We start from the raw sequence: 22,344 nt of genomic DNA on the forward strand, positions 1-22,344 counted from the left end.
CAGAATTGATGAGACATGCTCCACCTAAAAAAAAAAAAAAAAAATCCCCAAGAGCCACACACTCTAGGGATCTAAATCTCACCACAATGATAAATAGGACGTGCTGAAGGGATAGATTCCTGTCGCAGAAACTCTCCATGCTTTGGAACAGGATTCCAATCTTCATTAAGCAGATCCCCTCACTAACATTCTTCAAGAGAAACCTTGACGAGTGGATGGGAAACAGAAAATTTACCCCGGGGATCACTGCAGTGGCTCTGCTGGACAGAGGTACAGGGAACTAATGGCTCTGCTGGACCGAGGCACAGGGAACTAACCTAAGGGGGCGGCGAAAGCCAACACATTCTGGCTTGGCTTATAGATGCCCTCAGGCAGACAGCCTAGTACTTACCTATGAAGCCTGACTGAAAGATTTAGTGATTGCAGTTGAGGGAGCAAAATCTGTCCCTCCTGCTGAGAGAGAAGGATTGGCTTCTGGCGTAGGTGCCACCGGTGCCAGGCTGTGTAGGAGTGGGTCCAGTGCTGGCATGGCCTATCTGAGGCAACCAGAATTGTCCTTGGTCTGTCTTGTTTTATCTTGAGTAATACTCGAGAGAAGGGGCAGAAGAGAAAAGGTATAAGATTGAAAGATTCACCCACTGAAAAGATAGGGAATCCACTTTCCAGGCCCTGCTGTGAGGAGTCCTGGTCAGAATATGTTGAGCTGATGGTTGTATGGGGGAGGCAAAGAGATAGACCTCTGGGGTCCCCCATCTCCAAATCAGAAAGTTGAAGGTGCTGGGCTCCAATTGCCACTCGTGGGGGTCTAGGAGATTTCTGCTTAAATAGTCTGCCAGTGAGTTTTGTTTGCCTGGCAGGAACTGAGCTTGCAGATGGACTTGAATGTCCAACGCCGTGTACCACAGGGACCTAGCTAACCTACAGAGTAGGTAGGAATGGGTTCCCTCCTGCTTGGTGATTTACCACAACTGTGGTGTTGTCTGTTTTTATTAGCAGTTGTCCTGGGAGGAGTATGGATCTGAAAGCTGTCAGTTCATTCTGTACAGCTAGCATCTCTGTTTGGTTGATGTGCAGATAAATTTGACTTGGGCTCCAGTGGCCCTGAAAACAATTGCCATCCATGTGTGCCTCCCAAGCAAAGTCTGATGAGTCTGTGGTTAGGGTCTGGGCGGAGTGGGGTTGAGTAAAAGGCAGTCCCTTGTTGTGGTTGCATGCTTTTGCCTACCAAAGGAACTCTGTCCTTAGGGTATGATAGGAATGAGTTTCCAGGTCCTGAGAATGTTGGCACCAAAGACTTTTCAAGTACCACTGAAATTTCCTCATATGCAGGCTTGCATATAGAATTAGCAGTATACACGAGGCCATGAACCCTAGGGCTTGCAGTATTCTTCTTGCAGATAGCAGAGTTCTGGTAGTCATTTTTTTTGAAGTAGTCTGTCAGATGCACTTGTTTTTCTGAGGTGAAGTATGCCATCTGGGAAGTTGTGTCCAAGCTTGCTCCCAGGAATACAATCTCTTGACTGGGTACCAGTTTTGATTTCCTTTCGTTGATGGTGTAACCCCAAGGAAGTGAGGTTTTTCACAAATGTCAGATGCCGCAGCACCAGCAGTTCCGGACTGTCTGCCTGAATCAGGCAGTCGTTCACGTAGTGGTAAATTTGGATATTTCTCTGCCTACAGTACGCAATGGCTAGAGCCAGGTATTTTGTGAATACTCCGGGTGCAGTAAATAAGCCAAAGGGAAGTGCAGAGAACTGATAATGCACAGATCCTGCCCTGAAACGTAGATACTTTCTTGCATGACTCCCTTATGGGCATGTGTAGATAGGCTTCTGAAGTCTAGGGTGACTAACCAGGCATCCTTGGCTAGCATGGGAAGAAGCTGTTGCAGGGTAAGCATTTTGAATTTTGGTACCACCAGGAAGGCGTTGAGATTTGAAAGATCCAGGACTGGGCGCCAAGAGCCCTTTTTCCTGGCTACGAGGAAGAGTCTTGAGTAGAATATCTTAACCCCTCTGTTCTACAGGAACTGGCTGAATAGCTCTGATATTGAGCAGGGAAAGTACTTGGTTTTGAGCCTCTGCCCACTGGTTTAGAGGAAGATCTGGGAACCCTCTTGGGGTTGGCAGTGAATGGAAATAAAATTTGTACCCCTGAGATACAATGTTGAGGACACACCGGTCCCGAGTGATGGACATCCAGATTTTTGCATGAAAGGCAAGTTTTCCTCCTAGGGGCACAAGCAATTGGGCAGGGCTGGGAAGTGGAGTAAATAAGTCATTGTGAACTTTTTCTGTAAGGAGGTGGCTTACCATTTCCTGCTTTAGGGGTGGGGGCACTCCATTGCTTAGATAGCGCAGTTGTGTACACTTAACAAATGTAGATTTTAGAGTGTATTCACTGTTGCAGTCATCACATTTGGGTTATTTGCTTGCAGTAGCCCTCAGTTGGCCTGATTAACAAAGTCTTGGGTCTTGCTTTGGTTGCGGTCACTACTTCCGTGACGTCAGGTAGTCAGAGGTATAAAACATGCAGCCGACGCAATTACATCAGTTTTTCTTGCCCCAGATGTCAGGTGCCCTCATAATGGGAAGTAATAAAATACATATAAATAAGTAGAAAAGATACATCTCCAATAAAAAAGCAAATACACCGAAAAGCTTTTAAGCATAGTAAAAGAGAGTAGAAATATAGCCAAGAAAAGTCAGGGGGCTGGAGGGAGGGTACCCAGAACTGCAACAGTGAATACACTAACATCTATATTTATGGTACGTGTACACAACGGTACTATGTTCTTCGTGTTTCACTGTTGCAGTCATCACATTTGGCTAGATTCCCAAAGCTAAGAATGGGAGGAGGAATTTAGATAGCATAAGGACCAGCTATAAGGCCCTGTAAAACTGCAGTGGCAAAGCCAGCTCTGGATTTAGAGAAAATGGGCAAATGGCAATGCTTGGTGAAAGTATGTACAGAACTCCAGGTAGCAGCTTCTAGGATGTCCCTGGTAGGAACGCCCCTGAGAAAGGCTGTGGAGGTAGATGCAGCCCTGGTTGAATGGGGTCTGATGCCCTGTGGGATAGGTTTTCCATGGAGCCTATAGCAGAAATGAATGACGTGGCCTATCCACTTTGAAATGGTATACTTTGAAATAGCTTTCCCCTCTGTCCCTGCAGAAATGTCACCAGCAGTTGTTCAGATTTCCTTTGAGGTTTAGTCCTGTCCACGTAAAATCTAAGTTGTCTGTGCACATCTAAGGAGTGCAGTATCCATTCCCCTTTATTCTGTGGGCTAGGAAAGAAGGTAAGCAAATTAATGGACTGATTAAGAGCCACACTGGATATCACCACCTTTGGCATGAAGGAGGGACTGGTTCTGAGGGATACCCTGTCCGCATGAAAGATGGTGGAAGGCTCCACTGCCATAAGGGCCTGTAATTCAGATACCCTTCTTGCAGAAGTGATTGCTAAAAGGAAAGCTGTTTTCCAGGAAAAGAATTTTAAATCTGCAGTAGCAGCTGGCTCAAAAGGAGGAGGAGTGAGTTTCTCCAAGACAAAGTTAAGGTCCCAGGCTGGAGTTGGAGCTCTCTTGGGTGGCCTTAAATGTTTGGCCCCACTGAGGAACTGCTTGAGCAGTGGGTAAGAGCAGAGGGAAGGTTCTGTGCTGTAATGAGCTGAAATGGCTGAGGCATGAATTTTGATGGAGGAAAAGGACAAGCCCTTATGAAGCATCTCAGTTAAGTATTGTCGAATCGGAGGTAAATTGGGCACTGCTGCGCTCATCCCTGGAGATAAATTCCAGGCACAAAATCTTTTCCACTTTGCAGAATAAGATATTCTAGTACGAGGCCTCCTTGCCTCTAAAATGATATCCATCACTGATTTACTGAGGGATGGAAAAGGAGAGATTAGGTAATTAGCCAGGCTGCTAGGTTCAGCGTTTGCAGCAGAGGGTGCAGAATCTGGTTCTCCTGCTGAGACAAAAGGGAAGGAGTCAGGCAGGTGCCATGAGGCCAAACGTGACACTGCGCAAGAGGGGGTACACACCAGTGTTGGCGTGGCCAGTCTGGTGCAATTAAAATCATCCTTGGCTTGTCCTATTTGATCTTAATACCAAGGGAGAGCAAAGGCAGAGGAGGAAAGGCATAAACTGATACGTTTTTCCAGCTGAAGGATAGAGCATCCACTTTCTAAGCTAGCTCGTGGGGAATCCTTGTGCAAAAATTGTCCAATTGATGGTTCTGGGGGGAGGCAAACAGGTCTATATCTGGGCTCCCCTACTTGGCTTGTCAACATGTTGAAAATCCTTGGTTTCAATTTCCACTCGTGTGGGTCCATGAGGTTTCTGCTTAGTCCATCTTCCAGTGTATTTTAATTTAACTGGCAGGAATTGAGCTTGTAGAGTCACTTGATAGCTCAAGGCTGTGCTCCACAATGCCATGGCTAGTTAGAGGGGGGGTAAGAATGTGTACCCCCCCACTTGTTTATGTACCACATGACAGTGGTGTTGTTCGTCTTTATCCTTAGTTGTCCTGGAAGAATGTGGTCCTTGAAGGCTGTCAGAGCATTCAGTACAGCTAACATTTCCTTTTGATTTATGTGCAGGTGCATTTGTCTTGGGTTCCATTTGCCCTGAATGCACTTCCCTGCCAGGTTAGCCGACCATGCATAGTCTGAGGCGTCTGTTAAGGTATGGGCAGCAGGGGGTAGTGTGAATGGTAGGCCCCTGTTTTGGTGGCAGGCCTCTGCCCACCAAAGGAACTCTAGGCGTAGGCAAGGTATGATGGGAATCATTGCTTCTAGATCCTGTGAATGTTGACGCCACAGGCTTTTGAGATACCATGATAGTTTCCGCATATGCAGCCTTGCATACGGAATTAGAAGAATGCAGGAGGCCATGAACCCCAAGGCTTGCAGTACTTGCCTTGCAGATAGCTTGGTTTTTGTGGCCACTTGTTTGAAGTAGGTTGTCAAACGAATTAGTTTCTCTGGCGTGAGGAAAGCCATCTGGGAAGTTGTATTCAAGCTTGCTCCCAGGAATATAATTGGTTGACAAGGTACCAGGTGTGATTTCTTTTCGTTTATGGTGTACCCCAGACAAGTTAGCACCCTGTGAAAAAAGGCCAGATGATTCAAAAGTATGTCCTGGCTTTCTGCCTGAATTAGACAATCATCCAGATATGGGTATATTTGAATATTTCTTTGCCTGCAAAATGCAATGACTGGAGCTAGGCACTTTGTGAATACCCTGGGCTCAGTAGATCAGCCAAAAGGCAGTGCAGAGAACTGATGGTGCATGTAGCCTGCTTTGAAGCGTAGGTATCTTCTGCAAGACTCCCTGATAGGGATGTGCAGGTATGCTTCTTTTTTAAGTCTAGTGTTGCCAACCATTCAGCTTTGCCTAGCATAGGAAGCAGCTGGTGGAGTCAGCATTTTGAATTTTGGAATCAACAGAAAGGTGTTTAGAGTAGAAAGGCCCAAGATAGGACGCCATTTATTGCCTTTTCTGGGCAACAGGAAAAGTCTTGAATAGAAACCTTTTCCCCTTCTGGTACCAATTGAATAGCCCCCATGCTTGATAGAGAGAGAACTTGATTTTGGGCCTCTGCCCACTGATTTGGGGGTAGAACTGGCCACCTGCTTGGTCTTGGTAACGTGTGGAAGTGAAATCTGTATCCTTGAGACACTATTTAAAACCCATTTGTCCTGAGTAATGAGTTCCCAGTTTTTGGGCTGCAGACAAATCTTTCCGCCTAAAGGAGCATTCAGTTGGGAAGTGCTTGGAAGTTTTAAAAGCAAGTCACCGAGATAGTTTTCCATAGGGGAGTCTTACTACTCCCAGATATGGGTGCGGAAATCCCCCACTGCTTAAGTCTTGTGTGTCCCCTGGGACTGAAATCTGGGGTTTCTGCAGTGTCTGGGTTTGGCTTGAGAAGACCTGGAAGGTGCTGGAAAGGACCAGTTCTTAGAGGGAGGCTGAACTTGCAAGAAATCTTTAACAGTTTGCACAGATTTAGCTTTATCTTCCATCTTTTTAAGAACTTCCTCGGCTTTGTTGCCAAACAGGCGGTCCTGACTTAAGGGAGCATCCAACAATTTAGCTTTAACATGATCAGGCAAAGATTGCTCCTTAAGCCAAGCATGACTTCTGAGCACAGACACAGCAACAGCAACCCTGCAAGAGGCCTCTAATGACTCAAATTCACATTGCAAAGTATGTTTATCAACCTGTTCAGCAGAATGCATTAAATCCTGTAATTCTTTATTTTCAGCACAGTCAGGAATCATTTTCTGTTTAAGCAACCCAATAACATGTTGTTGATACTTTAACATATGAAACTGGCAGTTTAAAGCCCTAATGGCCAAGGTTGCAAAAGTGCAAACCTTCTTACCCCATCTATCCAGCGCCCTGGAATCTCTATCAGAAGGGATAGGATTTTTAGCAGTAGAAGCCTTAATGCCCTTGAGTACCTGTGAAATAGTCTTTGGATCTGCAATAGGATTTTTAAAAAGAAACTTGTGTGAATCAGGAACCCTGTAATATCTGTCAGGTTTACTGTGAGCAGGAGGCAAAGAATCAGGGGCCAAACTAGATTCCGAAAAGGCATCATCAACAATGACTAGTACAGGAGGTATAGCTGAAGGCCTATGCTGAGGCAGGAGTAAGAAATCCCTACGCCTCTTTTTTGAATCACACAAATCCTGTCTTTCCCAGTGGAAATGCTCCCTTACAGAATGTAAGGTTTCACCAAAATAAAAATCCTCTGGAGGGGAAGCAGAGGAAAGAGTCCTCTGCATCAGAATCCGCATAAGTAGAGGAGGGCAAATCCAGATAATCAGAAAAATCAGAATCCTGGTCAGAAGATTCATAAACAACTTCAGTCCTAGGTCTCTTAGAAGGGGGAGGTTGGCTTCCCCTGATTAAAGTTATAAGATCTTCAGCCATTCGTATTTGTTTTTTAGGCATAGAGGCCTGAGCATGCGGCCTGGGCTTTGGTTTCTTAGGCATGGTTCGCAATTTAGGCCTAAATGAAGAATGAGGCGTCTGTTTAATATGCAAGTCCGTAGGCCTGAATTCACCCTCAGAAACGGTGACTGCACAGCAGCTCCGGACCCATCCAAAAAAGAGACATCCACAGGTTCCACAGTTGAAGCATCTTGCCGCATACCAGACTCCAAATGGGTCTCAGTAGAGGCCTGAGAATCAGAAGTAGTGGGTATCAGGGGCTGTAAAAGCGCCTCACTGAGTACAGGCGAACTGGCAACTGGCTTAGAAGCGTCGTCGGCAGCTTTGGACCTAGGCCGCCTGTCTTTATCTTTGCGTAATTTCGGAATCCCAGTAGTCGAATGGCTTACCAACATTTCTGGATAATTAAACAGAGAACCGAAATATTGAGAGGCTAAACTATACCGACGACAGATTGTGCGCTGATTAAATAAAGCACAAAACTGACAGCAAGGTACATCGTGGTCAGGTAACCAGGCAAGGAATACAGTACGAATGAAAATCTTTGTGAGGTATTTCCTTTCCACAAGTAATGCAATTATTAACTTTTACTGACATCGGTAAGGAGCACGAAAAAGTTTCCCCAACAGGGTACTTAGCTTTAGTTGAAGACTTTGGTTCTGAAACTCGAAAACGAAAATTTCAGGAGTCGGCCAACCGGCACTTGTGAACTGCTTCTGCTTTGGGCACCACACGGCAAGACAGACTGATGTAATGGCGTCGGCTGCATGTTTTATACCCCTGACGACCTGACGTCATGGAAGAAGGGACAGCATCCGACACAGGACCCAAGACTTTGTTAATCAGGCCGACTGAGGGCTAATGCAAGCAGATAACCCAAATGTAATGACTGCAACAGTGAAACATGATCATCATCTCTGCATACCCTGAGACTGTAGTCTGGGTGGTCCGTTTCCGCTGGGTCTGGTTTGAGAAGGCCTCGAGGGGACTGGAAAGGACCAGTGTTTGGAAGGGCAATGCCTTCTGAAGCTAGGGGGTTGCACTTGCAAAAAATCCTTGACAGTCTGCATAGACTTAGCTTTTCTTCCATCTTTTTAAGAACCTCTTCTGCCTTTGTGCCAAATGGTCCTTAAATCAAAGGAGCATCTAGTAACTGATTTGACATGGTCTGGCAAGGTCTGGCCTTCAGCCAAGCATGTCTTCTCAGTACAGAGCCAGTGACTGCTGCCCAAAAAGATGCTTCTACGGCAAAGCCAACTGCAAAGTATGCTTGCCGACTTGGCTTGCAGAGAGTGCATAAGCTCCTGCAATTCTTTACTCTGCACAGTCTGAAAATGTTGCCACATTTTGTTTAATAAGTTCCATAATATGTTGCTGGTACTTCAGCATGTGAAACTGACAATTCAATGCCCTAACAGCAAGAATTGCAGAGGTATATACCTTCTTATCCCATCTGTCCAAAGCTCTGGAATCCCTGTCCGAAGGAGTGGGATTCTTGGCTGTAATAGCCTTGATACCTTTAGGCCCCTGGGAAATGACCTTTGGGTCAGCAGTAGGATTCTTGAAAAGGAATTTGTGTGCATCAGGTACTCTCTAGTACCTGTCTGGTTTCCCAGGAGCAGGAGGTAAAGTGTCAGGAATTAAGACTGGATTCCATAAAAACATCATCCAGGACAGGGGGTATTGCTAAAGGTCTGTGCTGGGGCAACTAGAAATTCTCGAGTCTCTTTTTGGACTGAGGATAGTCTTAGCATTCCCAGTGGAAATGCTCTCTTAAGGTATTTAAGGTTTCACCAAAAGAAAAATCCTCTGGAGGGGAGGCAGAAGGAATGGATTCCTCTGCATCTGAATTCTCATAAGCAGATACGTGCACGTCTTCATAATCAGAAATCTCAGAGTCAGACTTCTGGTCTGTAGAAGCTGAAGGGGACTGAACTCTCTGTTAGCAGGGGAAGGCTGACTTCCCCTAATCAATGCAAGAACGTCTTCGGCCATTCTAAGCGTTTTTGTAGCATGGGAGCAGGTGCATGCGCTTTGGTAGTCAGTTTACTAGGCGGAGTGTGTACTCTGGGCCTAAAACTCGGTAGTTTTGGTTAAAACAGAAGTCTGTTTGAGTCGAACAGCGGCAAAGCTAAGAACTGCCTCAAAAGCCAGTGCCTGCTCAGCGGCTCCAGACCCATCCAAGGTAGAGACATCCGCAGGTTCCATAATCGAAAGAGAGTCTTGCAGCATACCGGACTCCGAATGGGTCTCAGTCGAGGCCTGCGAAACCAGTGAAGCGGGCATCAGGGGCTACAAAGCCGCCTCACTGAGTACCAGTGGAGTGGCGACTAGCTTAACGGAAGCGTTTTTTCAGAATATCGGTAGTAGGATGGCTTACCGAAGCCATTTCAGAATATGGAGATACAGAGGAAAAGAGCCCGACGCCGAATGGTTCGGGCGTTAAAAAAGGTACAAAACGACAGCGAGGGATGTCGTGGTCTGGGGCTAAACAGGTGACGCAGTAAGAATGAAAATCTGTGAGGTATTTGCTTTTCACAGGCAAGACGATTGTTAACTTTTTCTGACATTGGTTAGAGCATGAAAAAAGGATCCCTAACGGAGTACTTAGCTTTAGAAAACTTCAGGATTATTTAATTCATAAACGTAAATTCAGGTAGCGGCCAACTGCACTTGCGAACTGGTTCTGCTTCAGGCTCCTCGGCAAGAAAGACTAATGTAATGAAGTCGGCTGCCAGTTTTTATACCCCTGACGACCTGACGTCAGTCCTGGAAACAGCATCAGATGCAGAAATACCAAGTCTCTGGTATTCGGGCCGACTGAGGGCTACCTGCAGGCAGATAACAGAAGTGTGATGACTGCAACAGTGAAACACAGAGTCAGTTTTGCCTTGGTCTGTAGAAGATAAGGCTTCACACTTAAGGCTTTGAGAATCAATCCTTTCGCTTCACACAAGTCCATTTACAACAGATGTAAGGGAAGAGGCGCAATACTTTATGTGCACCCTAGAAACATTTAACTTTTGTATAATAGCCGGACATTCAAGTTCACCAGAGAAAACTCCCTGATGTCATGACTACAGCAGCATGTGAATAGGACATCTTACCATAACCTTAGATGTCTTTCTATTCTATGTTGCAGTATTCATAACAGTAGAGAGGTTGCTGCCTGGAGCACCGGACATCCGACCAGTATACCAAAGTTTTAGGAGCTGGGGTACGTGCAAGGTTTGAAGTCAGAACCATAAACAGACATTTGGTACAAGTGTGACATCTGCACGCACCCACTTCAGAATGGACTGCCACATACAGTAGTACCCCTGGTAAGCAACAAGATAAAGGGAGAAAGCTTTTCCGACCCATATGTGTGACCAGGCCAGAGGGATGCTTCATGGAGCCATTTTCCTGCTGCTGAGGTAAGACTGAAGGAGGGATATGTCCCATCAGGTGAATAAATAGGTAAAGAGGTGGTAGGAAGGTGGGACTGAATACTGCAACAAGGAAGAGGACGACATCCAAGGTTATGGCAAGTTCTTACACAACTGTTCAATGTCCTTCTACTCTCATGTTGCAGTACTCAGAACAGTAGGGAAACTACCTAAGCATCTACGTATGAGCCTGGCAGGAAGGATGCGGTCCCTGGTCTATTAGACCATGAAGGAAAGATCTAGCAAATTCAGTTCTGGGGGCAATCTAGTTTATAATACTTGGTAAAGATACAGACTGAAGACCAGGTGGGCGGGTTCTAAGACAAAACTGTAGTCTACCCCCTGGAAGAAGGCCGCTGAAGAAGCTGCTGCTCTGCTGGAGTGAGTTTTCACATTTTCAGATGGAATTTTTCCCATGAAGGGAGTAACATGCAAAGAGAGCCTTTGACAACCATGAAGATATAAGTCTGTTTTGAGACTGCCTTCCCCCTAAAGCCCTTGGGTGGAAAGACTACCTTGGGTGGAAAGAGCAACAGTTGGTCATACATAATAGGTTATGTTTTGTCTAAGTTATACCCAAGTTGTCTGAAAATCCAAGGAATGTAAGGTCCATTCAGAAGAGTTGTGAGGCTGAGGAAAGAGGATAGGAATTGTTAATGGTCTGATTTAAAGACAGCTGATTAACCACCACCTTAGGCATGAAGGGTTTAGTTCTGAGGGAGACCCTGTCTTTATGAAAGAGGTAAGGAGAGGTAGCCATCAGGGCATGAATGTCCGATAACCTCCTGGCGGATGTGAGGGCCACTAGCTGAACAGTTTTCCAGGTACATAGCTTCAGTGATGCTGAATGAGTTGGCTCAAATGGTAAGGTAATTTTCTCAAGGACAAAATTTAAGTCCCAAATGGGAGGTATTGGATTACAAGAGGGTATGATTTGGAGTGCCCCTTTCAAGAAGAGTTTAACCTCTAACCAGGATGCTAAAGGAGATACCAAAGAGAGACAAGCTGAAATAGCTGACAAATGGACCTTAACAGACGAGTACGTCAGTCCTGAATGTAGAAGCTCACAAGTAAGAAAGGACCATGGGTACAGGGATGAGCACTCGGGTCACTCCACAGCAAGTACAAATATGACACAGTCATTGTCCATGCTGGTGTGAACGACCTGAGACGTACCTCCCTGGACTGCATGAAAAGAGACATAGAGGAGCTCTCTGATTATGTGGCCCAGGCGGGTATGACCCTAGCCCTGAGCAGTATCCTTCCTTCACCAAGAATGATGCCACAATATAGAGACAAGATGATCAGCTTTAACAATTGGCTTAATGTCTGGTGTCATTCAAAGGGGATCCAGTGTCTGTCTGCCTGGGATGACATGCTTGACAAGCCACGCTGCTTCGCAAGGGACGGCTTGCACCTGTCACCCCTGGGATTCCGGATATTGGCTAAGGCTCTTGCCACCCCCATAGTGCCTTTTTTAGGCAAGGCTCAAATTCTAAACCTACCACCCTAGAAAACAAAAATGGGAAGAAATTGAGGGTAATGCTGCTCAATGCCAGAAGTCTAAATCTCAAAATGCACGACTCGAGGCCCTTCTCAGTATGGAGAACATCGATGTCTGTGCTGTAACTGAAACCTGGTTCAAGGCTCCTGAGAGCACCCGGCACTATTAGGTTTTACCTCATATCATGCGTTGCCCCAAAACCCAGACCACTCCACAAAAGGAGGGGTGTATCCATATTCATAAAGGATACTCACACCTCCAGGTTGGTGGCAACGCATGAAGCTTGAAACCATCCAGGTGCAACTAACAATAGGCAAAACTGCTCTACAAATTGTAGCATGCTACAGGCCACCCTCTCAAACTCAGGAACCCCACACAGCCTTCCTGAAGACACTGGAGGGTATAAATGTATCTCCAAACACCATCATATTGGGTGACTTCAACTACCCGAATATAGACTGGGAACATTACTCAAGCCCTAACTTTCTAGCCCAACGGTTCCTGGAGTTCATAAATTCAAATGCCATGGAACAGCTAGTCACTGTTCCTACGAGAGGAGAAAATATACTAGATCTCATTGTCACAAACATGGGGACAAAATGCTCCACACGAAGTATATCCCTCATTGGTGAGATCTGATCATAAACTAATCTCACTGGAAATCCACATCCCCCACCCCAAACAAAAAGACCATAGTGAAGAACTTCTCTAAAGCAAACTTTACACTACTCAAGACTGGTGTGGTATCCTTCAAGGTCCCTGAGTCAGAGGAAACCACAACCCAAGCTGCGGAAGCCCTTACAAATGCCTTCTATGAACACCTCCAGGACTGCATGGATCAGGCAATCCCAAATAAAACCAAGACTCTTTCCACAAAGGGCAACGTCCAGTCTGGTGGACCCCAGCCATTAACAAACTTTACAATAAGAGGAGAAAGCTATTACATGATAGAACAAAATCCATAAAAGGGAAGTCACCCCTGATCATTATTAGTAAAAAATACGAGCACTCATAAAATCAACTAAGGCCAATTTTGAGAGAAAAATTGCCATGGATTCAAAGGACAATCATAAGGCCTTTTTCAGCTATGTTAGGAACCTGGGTGGAAACACACAGATATGCTCAGAATTAGTCCAAAATGATACAAAAATCACTGAACCCACAGACATTGCCAACATACTGGCAGACAGGTTCAGTGCAAACTTCACCCCCCTCCCCCCCCCCTAAAGGAGAGATAACTATCCCAGCCGAGTGTAGCCTCCCGGACATCTCAAATGCGCAGGTGAAAGCTGCTCTCTAAAGCTAAAAACACAGCATCAATGGGACGGATGGTGTCCCCGGCTGTGTGCTACACGAGCTAAATGAGGAATTAAACCCGCACATAAGGCAGCTGTTTAATCTCAGCCTTACCACAGGATACGTGCCCAAGGAGTGGCGTGACGGCAACTGTGGTCCCACTCCACAAAGGTGGCCTCACGGACCCTGGTAATTACGCCCATAAGCTTAACAAGTCTAGTCTGCAAAGCTATGGAGAGGATCATAATGGAGCTCATAAACAAAGATATAGGGGACTTGCAGACATTGGACCCGACCCAGTTTGGCTTTGTCAAGGGAAGATCATGCCTTTTGAACTTGGTCGACTTCTTCAAATAGTCACCAAGGCCATTGATGAGGAAAGGCAGTCCATACAGCCTACCTTGACCTTGCAAAGGCTTTCACACAATACCCCACTCGGGTATTGTAGAAAAACTTACCAGCTTAAATGTAAACCCATATGTCACAAGATGGGTTGCAAACTGGCTTAAGGACAGAACCCATAGGGTTAGAGTTGCTGGCGCTGTGTCAGACTCCAAGCCGGTCACAAGTGGTGTCCCACAGGGCTCGGTCCTTGGCCCCCTATTGTTTGGCATCTACTTCTCAGAAGTACAGGCCAACATGGGAGGACTTTGGCTGACAAAGTTTGCAGATGACTGCAAACTGGCCATAGTGGAAAGTGCATCGGACACGGATATCCTTCAGAAGGGACTCACGGAAACAGATAGCTGGTGCCAGAGCCATGGCCTGAAGTTAAACGCCAAAAAATGTATAGTCATACCCTTCGGGAAAAACAAGGTAACCCCAAGCTACCATATAGGTGGCAATCCACTAAGCACAGAAGAGGTTATCAAGGACCTGGGGACCCAGGTTGACAGTGGCCTTTCTTTTGACACTCACATTGCTAAAGTGGTTAGAAAGACCTTCTACATTACCCACCTGATCATGAAGGGATTCACATCCAGATCTAGTGAGGTCATTGTTCCCCTGTACTCTTCACTTATCAGACCAATGATAGAGTACAATGCCCCATTCAGGATGCATCTCACCCGACATCTGCAGCAATTGGAGAGACCCCAAAAGTTCCTCACCAAAAGGATAAAGGGACTCCAAAATCTGTCATATGCTGCCAGATTGAAGAAACTCCAGCTCTATTCAGTCGCATACCGTCTGCTCAGAGGTGACATCTGCCTGACATACAAGGCCATGTCCAACCCGGAATTAATGGACATGCTCCACCTCAAAAAATCCAAATCCACCAAAACCACTAGAAAGCGACTTAAACCTTAGCACGGATATAAATAGGACGTGCTGGAGGGATAGATTTATCACTCAGAGACTCCCTATGCTGTGGAATAAAATCCCGGTCCATGTGAGGCAGAGCACCTCGCTGACTCTGTTCAAGAGAAATCTAGACCTGTGGATGGGAGATCGTAGGTTTACCCCGGGAATCATCTCTGGGTCACTGCTGGACAGAGGCACAACAAACTAATGGGCACAGTATTTTTTCATATAAGGGGTGGCGTAAGCCACAATAATTTGGGCTAGGCTTATAAATGCCTTAGGGCAGATAGCCTAGTATAAACCTATGAACCTATAAAGAGTCGTGTTTTTTTTTCTTTGACATTACCTGGAGAATCTTCCATTTTGACAATTTCTCCTGGTACTAGGTTTCCTGGCCTCCTACAAGGCATCGAGTATGTCCTCTGAGTATAGGTGTCTGAAAGGGATCAGAACCCTATCACCCACAGAGTGAGTTTGAGGTTGGTCATCTGAGGGTGTATGAGGGATCCCCCTTGTCTTGTATGAGTAGGTCTGAACGGTGAAAGGCCAAGTGGTACAGTGGTTAAGGTGTATGCCTTTCAACCACAAGGTGCAAGGGTAGCCTGTAATGACTGCCCTTGGCTAAAAGGTGAAGGGGAAAACAATGCTGTCTTTGGCCAGTAGGGAGTCACAAGCAAGATTTTTGGTTTGTCCTTCTGTATCTTCAGATGCAGAGGTTCTGCTGAGTATGTTTGCCACTGCATTCTCTGTTGGACTGTACACTGCTTGCAGGTGGATATGGAGTGTTGATGCCAAGGTACAAATCTGTATGGCTAGGCTGCAAAAAGGGTACGGATCTTGCCCCCCCCCCGCTTGTTTATGTACCGCAAGACAGTCATATTGTGACTACTTTCAAGGTGACTGATAACAGTACAGACCTTCCAACAAATCCTCTTAAGTAAATGGCCCTCAATGACATTGATGTGGTCCCTTAGTCTGAGTGCAGGCCACTCTCCCTGTACTTTTAGCTTGTGGTTGTGCAGTAAGACTGCGCCCCCCGGCCCAATCTGAGGCATCTGTGAAGATTTGCTGTGAGGGTGGAGGCATCTGCAAAGGTATGCCCCAGTTGAGGTTGATGGCTGCAATCCACCATTGCAGTTCTTTTGTCAGGCATGGCAGGAGAGGAAGCAAAGTGTCCAGACGGTGAGAATGTTGGTTCAAATGAGTCCTTAGTACTCACTGAATCTTTTGTATGCAACCTTGTCAGAGCGAACATGGTTATCAAGGATACTATGTGGCCCAGGACTCAAATTCTCTGGCTGGCAGTGTTTGAAGAATGAGGAGATTGCAGAAATAATGGTTGATGTCTTTTCTAGCAGGGGATGAAGGCTGCCATCTTGTCTGTTTTGATCCTGCATCTTAAGACAAATAGGTCTAGTGTAGGGATCATGCGGGATTTTTCTTGCTTCACAGTGAATCCCAAGTCTGCCAGGGCGCTAGTCACCTGGTATAGGTAATGGTAAAGGGTATGACGGTACTGGTGCAGTATTAACAGGTCATCAAGGTATGGGTATATCTGAATACCCTGTGTTCTGCAGTGGGCAATCACTGGAGCTAAACACTTTGTGAACATCCTGGGGGCTGTGGAGAGCCCAAAAGGTAATGCAGAAAACTGAAAATGCAAGGAACTTACCGACAAACTTAGGAGTTTCCGGTCGTTGTGGTGAACTGGAATGTGAAGGTAAGCGTCCTTCACATCTAGGGATACCATAAAGGCCTGGATTGGTATGAGGGGTAAGAGCAGATGCAGGGTGAACATTTTGAAGGTGCGAACCTTGAGGAAAAGGTTGAGGACAGAGATCCAGGACTGGTCTCCAAGGACCATCCTTCCTGGGGACAAGAAACATCCTTGAATAACATATCCCTTGTTTATCGGTTGAGGTGGTACTCTATGGTGTCCAGAGCCTGTAACTGAGGATGGAGGGGAAGCAAAGCTGGCTTGGAGGGAGTTGGGGTATCCCCTGGAAGGGGGGTAGTATCCAAGTCTTAAAGTAACCTTTTTGAATGGAGAGGACCCAGTCCTCTGAGGTGATCTTCCGAAAGGAGGATAAGGAGAGGGTGAACCAAAGTGACAGGGGTGTGGGAAGGGGGTAGTGGGTTTGAGTCACAGTTGTGGGGTCTACCCTGGTCAGACTGCCTCCGAAAAGGAGTGGTAATGGCAGAGGAAGGAGGTCTCAGTTTGTTTCCTAGGCTGCCTCCCGTCCCTTAGCCTGAGGTGGAGCAGAATGAGCTGTCTCCTAACAAAGGTTGCCTTTGAGGGTGTACTGCTAGGTTGTTGTCCTCACTGAATTCTGTTTTAACCTGTAATATGCATTGTCAATATGACTCTTGTTTACTGTAGTTTATTTGTTGTGTTGTTTTCATTGTTCTGTTTTGGAGCTTATCTCCCCAGGCCTCTACTGAAAAAGGACATGTATCCAGTTAGACTAGCCCGGTCAACAAATGCAAAATAAAATAAATAAAATTAAAAAATCTAGAAATAGGTGACACCAGTAAAAGTTTTAAATTTTGCAACTCCTTTCCCTTTTCTTGTAGGGATTTGAGGAGTTCTGCAGAAGCTTCACGGAAAAGGGCCTTAGTATCTAATGGAGCATCTAGCAACTTGGCTTGTACATCCATAAGAAGGGGCTGGAGCCTCACCCAGGACCATCTCCCTCAGGACAGACTGAAGCTGCAGACTTTGAAGAGGCTTCCACCACATCGTAACTGCACTAGGCAAGTCTGGTACGTCAGGTAAGAGAAAGTACAGTTTAGTATCTACCATAAATGTAGATGTTCGAGTGTACACCCTGCTGCAGTCATCACACTTGGGTTATCCTGTCGTCAGGCGGTCCCGCAGTCGGCCGGAATTCCAAAGTCTTGGTCCGGAGTCGGTTGCTGTCGCATCTTCCCTGACGTCAGTGCGCCAGGGGTATATATAATGCATCAGACGCCATCTTCAGTTTTTCTTGCCCCAGATGTCAGGTGCCCCCAAAAAGGTGGTCCGTAATTAGTACCAAATAAAGTAATTTTTTTTTTTTTGCACAAACACAAAATCCCTCCGGCTATAAGCAAATACATCAGGAAGGTATTGTATAGATTTAGTCAGTTAGATCAGAGGGGATGGAGGGAGGGTAACCTGGACTGCAGCAGGGTGTACACTCGAACATCTACATTTATGGTAGGTACAAAACTGTACTATGTTCATCGTGTTACCCTGCTGCAGTCATCACACTTGGGTAGAATCCCAAAGCTACGGATGGGTGGAGGAGTTATAGAGGGTTAGAGGAGGCTAGAAGGCCCTGCAGAACTGCAGTGGCGAAGCCAGCCCTAGTCTTAGAGTAAAGTGGTAAGTGATAGTGTTTGGTAAAAGTGTGTACTGAACTCCAAGTTGCAGCTTCCAAAATCTCCTTGGTTGGTACCCCCCTGAGGAAGGCTGTAGATGTAGCTGTTGCCCTGGTAGAGTGGGGCCTAATGGTCGCAGGAACTGGTTTTCCATAATGGGTATAGCAAAAACGAATGCAATGTCCTATCCATTTGGAAATGGTTTGTTTTGATATAGCCTTCCCTTGTGAAGCTGTAGCATAGGATACAAAGAGCTGGTCAGATTTTCTGAAAGCCTTAGTTTTATCCAAGTAGTAGCGAAGTTGCCTGTGAATGTTCAAGGAATGCAAGAGTCTTTCTCCTTTGTTCTGTGGGTTTGGGAAGAAGGTGGGTAAGTGAATGGTTTGATTTAAAGACACACTGGAAACCACCTTAGGCATGAAGGAAGGATTAGTTCGTAGAGAAACTCTTGTCTTGATGGAAAATGAGGAAAGGTTCCACTGCCATTAGTGCCTGCAGCTCTGAGACTCTTCTAGCTGAAGTTATTGCTAGCAGCAGGGCAGTCTTCCATGATCGGAACTGTAGATCTGCAGAGAAAGCTGGTTCAAAAGGAGGTAGCGCAAGTTTTTCCAGAACAAAATTGAGGTTCCATGTTGGTGTAGGTGCTCTCCTGGGGGGCCTAATGTTTTTTGCCCCTCTGAGGAACTGCCTTAGAAGTGGATGCGAAAATAAGGGTGGTTCTGTGTTGTAGTGGGCTGAAACAGCGGATGCATGGATTTTAATGGAAGAAAAAGAAAGTCCTTTGTGCAACATCTCAGTTAAATACTGTAGAATCTGAGGCAGGTGAGGCTGAAGTGTGTTTTGGCCTTTAGTTTGATTCCACGCACAAAACCTTTTCCATTTGTCTGCATAGGCCTTCCTGGTGCTGGGCCTCCTAGCTTCCAGAATAACATCCATAACTGCTTGGGAAAGAGGAGCTGGCCGGATGTTTAGGTGATTTTCCATGCAGCCAGATTTAAGGTTTTTAACTGGCTGAAGAATCTGATTGTTTTGCTGTGTGAGCAAATGGGCAGTTTGTGGTAAAATCCAAGGTGGGCCCTGGGCCATATTCCTCAATAGTGGGTACCAGTGCTGGCGTGGCCAGTCTGGGGCTATGAGTATCAGTCGTGGTCTCTCCTTTCTGACTTTCAGAAGCACCTTTGTGAGGAGAGGCAATGGAGGGAAGGCATATACTGTCAGGTTTTTCCAGCTGAATGAGAATGCGTCCACTTTCCAAGCTTGATGGTGAAGTGTCCTTGTACAAAATTTTGTTAGTTGATAGTTTTGAGGACTGGCAAATGGGTCTATGTCTGGAAAGCCCCACTTTTGAGTTACCATTGCAAATAATTGTGGATCCAGTTTTCACTTGTGGGGATCCATGATGTTTCTGCTGAGGTCGTCTGCCAATGTGTTCTTTTGTCCTGGCATGAATTGAGCTTGTAAGTGAACTTGGTAAGCCAGAGCGGTGTTCCACAAGGTCATTGCTTGCCTGCATAGGGGGTAAGAGTGTGTACCCCCTTGTTTGTTTATGTACCACATTACTGTGGTGTTGTCCGTCCTTATTGTAAGTTGTCCTGGATGTAATAGATTCTTGAAGGCTGTCAGAGCATTCTGTACAGCTAGCATCTCTTTTTGATTGATGTGCAGATTCCTTTGATCTGCAGACCATATGCCTTGAACGCACTGTCCTGCCATGTGTGCCCCCCAGGCGTAGTCCGATGCATCTGCTGTCATAGTTTGCCTGGCTGGGGGCAAGTGAAAGGCTGACCCTTGTTGAGGTGACATGCCAGTGACCACCACAGAAACTCCTGTTGTAGGCAGGGAATGAGAGATATCATTGTCCAAGCTGTGGCTGTGTTGAGACCATATGCTTTTTAGGTACCACTAATTTCCTCATATGCAGCTTTGCAAATGGTATTAGTAGTATGCAAGATGCCATGAAGCCCAAGGCCTGCAGAATTTTTCTTGCAGGAAGTTGGGTCTTTGCTGCCATTGTTTTGAAATATTGAGTCAGCTGTAGTTTGTCTGGCGTCAGATAAGCCTTCTGGGCCGTTGTATTCAAGCTGGCACCCAGGAATGTCATTTTGTGAGGGTACTAGTTTTGATTTCTTTTCGTTTACTGTGTACCCCAAGCAACTTAGATGTTTTACAAAAGCCAGATGTTGTAAGAGGATGTCCTTGCTTCCTGCTTGGATGAGGCAGTCATCCAGGTATGGGTATATTTGAATTCCTCTGTCTGCAGTATGCAATTACTGGTGCCAGGCATTTTGTGAAGACCCTGAGCGCAGTAGATAAGCCAAAGGGCAGTGCAGAGAATTGGTAATGGGTTGAACCTGCAATGAAACTGAGGTATCTTCTGCAACTTTGTCTGATAGGGACATGCAGGTATGCCTCCTTGAGGTCCGTTACTAGCCATGCTTTCTTGCCCAACATGGGAAGAAGCTGCTGTAGTGTTAGCATCTTGAATTTGGGTACTTGTAAGAAGGTGTTTAGAATTGAAAGGTCCAGAATTGGTCTCCAGGCATTGTCCTTTCTGGGAACTAGAAAGAGTCTTGAGTAAAATCCTTGGCCTTGCTCTCGGGTAGGTACCAGGCGAATGGCTCATGTCCACGAGAGCTGTAATTTGTCTTTGTGCCTCTGCCCATTGATTTTGTGGCAAGTTTGGCATTCATCTTTTCATTGGCAAGGTGTGAAAATGGAATCTGTATCCTCGTGAAATTGTCTAGGACCCATTTGTTCTTTGTGACAATGTGCCAGTTGTCTGAAAAAAGTGCAAGTTTTCCTCCCAAGGGGGCTGCCAAGAGAGTGTTGCTTGGCCAGATGAGGTGCAAGTCATTTGAGTTTGCCTTCTGCTAGTTTGGGACCTGTCTTCTCCTCCCTTCTGTGCTGCAGTGCCCCATTGTCAAGGTTTGTACTGGGCTTGTAGTTGTCCTCTGCCTCTTGGACGTCTGTATTTACCCCTCTGTGGCCTGTCAGTAGCTGGAAAGGACCAATTTTTTGTTGGCCAATTTCTGCTGAAGCGAGGGGGCTGTACCTGTAGGAAATCTTTGACTGTCTGCATAGATTTTGCCTTATCCTCCATTTTCTTTAAGACTTCTTCTGCTTTAACTCCAAAAAGAACATCCTGCTTTAAGGGAGCATCTAGAAGCTTTGCTTTAACATGATCAGGCAGAGTTTGTTCCTTTAACCAAGCATGCCTGCGTACAACAGACCCAGTGACAGCTGCTCTGCAGGAAGCCTCCAAAGAATCAAACCCACATTGTAAAGTATGTTTGCCCACCTGTTTAGTTGCATGCAACAGATCCTGCATTTCTTTCAATTCAGACTGTTGAGGGAGTGTGCTCATTTTTTGTTTTAACGGAGACATTAGAAATTGCTGATATTTTAGCATGCGAAATTGGCAATTTATTGCCCTCATAGCTAGAGTGGCTGAGGTGTAAACCATTTTCCCCCACCTGTCTAGAGCTCTGGCGTCCCTTTCAGAGGGTACAGGATTTTTAGCCATAGAAGCCTTAGCCCCTTTGGGACCCTGGGAAATAGTCTCTGGATCAGCAACAGGACTTTTGTAAAGAAATTTGTGGGAATCAGGCACTCTATAGTATCTGTCAGGTTTGGCTGGAGCAGGAGGCAGAGAGTCTGGGTTCAAACTGGATTCTAAGTAAACATCATCCACAATGTCTAAAACTGGGGGGGGGGTGGCAAGTGGTCTGTGCTGGGGGAGTAAAAGAAACTCTCTGAGCTTTTTCTTTGAGTCACAGTAGTCTTGACCTTCCCAGTGAAAATGTTCCCTCAGTGTGTAAAGTTTCCCCAAAGGAGTAGTCTTCAGGGGGAGAAGCTGAGGGAATGGAATCCTCAGCATCAGAATCTTCATAAGGGGAGAAGGAGTAATCCTGGTCCTCTGAGGAGCCTGAGGAAATGGACACTTGTTCAGAGGATGCATAATCTTCCTCTTGTCTAGGCCTTTTGTCAGGAAGGGGTTGGGAACCCTGATTAAAGAGATCAAATCTTCAACCATTTTGAGCATCTGTTTCTTAGGCATGGGGCCTTGAACAGGGGACTGAAGTGCAGTCTTTTTAGGTTTAATAGGAGTCTTTGCCTTAGGATACGTTTTAATGGTGAGCGCAGTCGGTCTGAAGACGCCTTCAGAAACCGAAGGTGTTTCTGCAGCACCGACATCTTTTTCAGCAGTGTTGTCGGTAGGGGTTAAACAAAATGGGTGCGTCGGCCTGGTACTTTCCGCCAAAAGTTCCGAAGCGGTCTCGGGTTCCAGACCTGCAGTAGTCAGGGGCTGCGTCAGAGCCTCACTGAAGACCGGTGAACCGGAAACCGGACCAGCCGAGGCCTCGGAGTCTGGCTTGGGTCTAGGCTGCCTGTCCTTATCCTTGCATTTTTTGTACACGCCGGTAGTCGGTTGCTCCGACGGCATAGTGTAGTTAAATTTTCTACTGAAGTAGTGTCGTGCGAAATCAA

General features: G+C 46.1%; 1 protein-coding gene across 1 annotated transcript in view; it reads right to left on the bottom strand.

Annotated features, from left to right (window-relative positions):
• The window catches only part of TNPO2 (transportin 2), a gene marked incomplete in the record, with an annotated part of 2,382,582 nt that overhangs the window by 904,372 nt on the left and 1,455,866 nt on the right, over nt 1–22,344 (bottom strand).

The sequence above is a fragment of the Protopterus annectens genome, chromosome 9.part0, assembly GCF_019279795.1.
Source record: "Protopterus annectens isolate FY-2018-M chromosome 9.part0, PAN1.0, whole genome shotgun sequence".
NCBI lineage: Eukaryota > Metazoa > Chordata > Ceratodontiformes > Protopteridae > Protopterus > Protopterus annectens.